Source organism: Lolium rigidum, chromosome 7 (assembly GCF_022539505.1).
Source record: "Lolium rigidum isolate FL_2022 chromosome 7, APGP_CSIRO_Lrig_0.1, whole genome shotgun sequence".
In the NCBI taxonomy this organism is placed as follows: domain Eukaryota; kingdom Viridiplantae; phylum Streptophyta; class Magnoliopsida; order Poales; family Poaceae; genus Lolium; species Lolium rigidum.
The window spans coordinates 5,797,971-5,801,988 of record NC_061514.1 but is presented as its reverse complement, the minus strand read 5'-3'; positions in this window follow the sequence as shown (position 1 = coordinate 5,801,988).

Genomic DNA, 4,018 nt, shown 5'->3' with positions numbered 1-4,018 from the left:
AGGGGATCGATAATCATACAGTACTAAAATGTTCATACCAGATTATCAATAATTACGGAACAATCACGAACCACGGTAAACACCAACTCTTGAAACGAATTTACAAAAATAGTTGTAGTTGAATACAACTTCAAATTGCGATGTAAACAACTACCAACTTACATATCATATGCAAGAAGGCGGTTGACACAGGCCCTCAATGTCATCAAGGAGTAAAGACCTCATTAGCCAGATTGTATCGCCTCAACTACAACAAATACACCTCATCACAAAGGTGCAACTTCAAATTGGCCTTGATTGATTTCCCCACTTCTATGTGCTGCAAGTTAAGCCGCATGGCAGCTAGTGTCATTGGATGCCGGCAAACTTGCCCAAGAGATGGACGCCGACAGTCATTGGTGTTCATACATATAGAAGGTTGCACAGTTAACACAACAATGCTAGACGCCAAAAAAATCATATCCAGCTCATGTTCCTTTGATCAACACCTAGCACTTGAGAAACTGCTCCATATGAAGCAAGCTATGCATCAGGACAGCAAGTTGCATGAATTCACCTAGGAACGCACCATAAAGTGACAAACAGAGCTAAGTGCAAGAGAACTATCGAAAAGAAGTTTCACTTGGAAAACCCATGAATGGTTAAAAATGAGCTGAATTTCACCCCGGAAGTAATATGCCATCCAGAACCATATGTTCATGTATAGACATATAGATAATCTTAGGTGCATTTAATTTGCATACTACCTCAAAAGAAAACGTGAAGTAGCCAGAAGGAATAGATGCAAATAAAAGAACATGTATACAAATGGATGTATAATTATATTGATTATTGAGTATACAGTGACTGGGTATCTTATTTACTAAACATGACCCTGAAGATTTTATTGGAGTTGCAGGGCCAATTCTCATGGGCCACGAGGAGCAATACACCGCATTCATCTTATTCATGGCATGTGTCTGCTCACTATCATCTCCAGATCTCACAAAAGCATAATTCTTTGATCCACTACAGGAATGGCGCGCTGCGCCGACGGCCGTGGCGTACGCCGACGGCCAAATGTCGGGGCCGTCGGCGTACTGCCCGGTCAGCCCAGCTGCTCGAAGCGCCCCTCGGCGTATAGCCACCCTCGGCACATGACACGCTATGCCGAGGGTGGCCCTCGGCGTATCGGCGGCCCTCGGCATAGGTTGAGGGTACGACCCCGTCCCGTCGCCCCGCGGCCATGCCCTAACTGGACATTGACGGCGTGAAGCCTATGCCGAGGGCCCCCGTCGGCGTAGCTGAAGCCAATTTCTCCCGCCGAATCCTCCCGCCCCTCCCGCCAAAATGACGTCAGCTGTTTAGCCTATGTCGAGGGGCACCGTCGGCTTAGCATCCATCTTTTTTTTCCTTTTTCCCGCCCATTTCTCCCGCCCAATCTTTCCCGCCAATTTTTCCCGCCATTTTCTCCCGCCGCCTTTTCTCGCCGTTTCAGCCCCTCGCCTCCCTATATATACCCATGTGTTCTTCTCCAACAAAACACCACCACCAGCATGGTGTGGTGTTGTTTGTCTAATGTTGTACCCCGGGGTCTTTCGGCTACACGCACATGCGCCGACGGCACTTAGGCATGTCCCGGACGTATAGGGCGGAACTCACCTAGGTGGGGTGAACCGGAGGAAAACCTTAGATAGCATGGATCCATACTTGCCACCACATGACCTAAAACAAAGGAAAAAAGTCCATTGCTAACCCTAACTCTAACCCTAACCCTAACCCTAGGGGTAGATTTGCGGGGTCCCCGCCCCCTAGGGTTTCCCTAGATACAAACCACCGGAGCGTCCGAATCGCCGGAAACTCCTGCTACGGCTCATCCGGGGCCTATTTCATTCCAAACCTATGGTTTCCATGTGCATATGTCCTAAACAAAGCAAAGAAATTAAAAAAATCCATTGGTGAACCCTCGCACGGAAAAAGCTATAGGGGTAGATCTGCAAGGTCCCCGGCCTAGGGTTTCCCAAGATACAGATCACCGGAGCGTCGAAATCGCTTGAAAACTTGCATTTGTCCCTAACATATGTGTACAAGTGTGATGTAAGGTTTGTCTAACCTTGCATGTACCCCGCGTTGACGATTTCCGCATACATGGGCCGACACTTGGTAAAATCCAGGATTTGTATGTGGAAACTCCTGCTACGGCTCATCCGGGGCCTATTTCATTCCAAACCTATGGTTTCCATGTGCATATGTCCTAAACAAAGCAAAGCAAATAAAAAAATCCATTGGTAAACCCTCGCACGGAGAAAGCTATAGGGGTAGATCTGCGGGGTCCCCGCCCTAGGGTTTCCCAAGATACAGATCACCGGAGCGTCGGAATCGCTTGAAAACTTGCATTTGTCCCTAACTTATGTGTACAAGTGTGATGTAAGGTTTGTCTAACCTTGCATGTACCCCGCGTTGACGATTTCCGCATACATGGGCCGACACTTGGTAAAATCCAGGATTTGTATGTGGAAACTCCCGCTACGGCTCATCTGTGGCCTATTTTATTCCAAACCTATGGTTTCCATGTGCATATGTCCTAAACAAAGCAAAGAAAATAAAAAAATCCATTGGTAAACCCTCGCACGGAAAAAGCTATAGGGGTAGATCTGCGGGGTCCCCGCCCTAGGGTTTCCCAAGATACAGACTATCGGATCGTCGGAATCGCTGGAAAACTTGCATATGCCCATAACATATGTGTACAAGTGTGATGTAAGGTTTGGCTAACCTTGGATGTACCCGTTGTTGACGATTTCCGCATACATGGGCTAACACTTGGTAAAATCCAGGATCTGTATGTGGAAACTCTCGCCACGGCTAAAATGGAGCCTATTTTATGGTAAAGTATGCCCAACCTATGGTCTAGGACGCGTCATTTTATGTGCTAAATGTTTTCCGTTTCGCGCGTTGGCGGACGGGTGCACGCGCGCGCCGGTACGGCCATACCGCATGTCCCGGCGGCCCCGTTTTGCGCAGTTGGCAAAGCAAACGGAGCCAAAAAATCGAGCGGAGCCGCGTGGCGTCATTTTATGTGTCCTAGTGACCACCGCAAAAGACGGAACCGGGATACGGCAATTATCTTGGAGAACCCTTCACGAACGGGGCTATCTCGTCCGGAGTTCTATGGCTTTTAGGGGAAATGAGTAGGAAACGGCCCGTTTCACCACATAGTTTGTCGGAACGAGGCCATATTTGGCACGTGCGTGGGCCTTAGGATGGGAAGCAAGGCCCCGGTCGCGGATTTCCAATCCGAACCACGGGCGACGGTTTTTCCATTTTCGGGGTGCCTGAAGGGCTTTTTTTGTGAAGCGGCTACATGGTGCGCATTTCGGTATCGCGCGGGACCTCCGCGCGGCGGTAGGATACCTCCTACGCACCACCTATCACATGCCATATGCGCGCGGAAGCCATCCGGGAATCCCACCCGCTTCTCGCGGTGCCCCGCCGAATCCGCTGGAAACTGTCCGGATTTGAACTAGGGCGACACTTTCCTTCGCTCAATAAATGGAGCGAAAAATGTTTTTAGGTCTAGGACGCGTCATTTTATGTGCTAAATGTTTTCCGTTTCGCGCGTTGGCGGACGGGTGCACGCGCGCGCCCGGTACGGCCATACCGCATGTCCCGGCGGCCCGGTTTTGCGCAGTTGGCAAAGCAAACGGAGCCAAAAAATCGAGCGGAGCCGCGTGGCGTCATTTTATGTGTCCTAGTGACCACTGCAAAAGACGGAACTGGGATACGGCAATTACCTTGGAGAACCCTTCACGAACAGGGCTATCTCGTCCGGAGTTCTATGGCTTTTAGGGGAAATGAGTAGGAAACGGCCCGTTTCACCACATAGTTTGTCGGAACGAGGCCATATTTGGCACGTGCGTGGGCCTTAGGATGGGAAGCAAGGCCCCGGTCGCGGATTTCCAATCCGAACCACGGCGACGGTTTTTCCATTTTCGGGGTGCCGGAAGGGCTTTTTTTGTGAAGCGACTACATGGCGCGCATT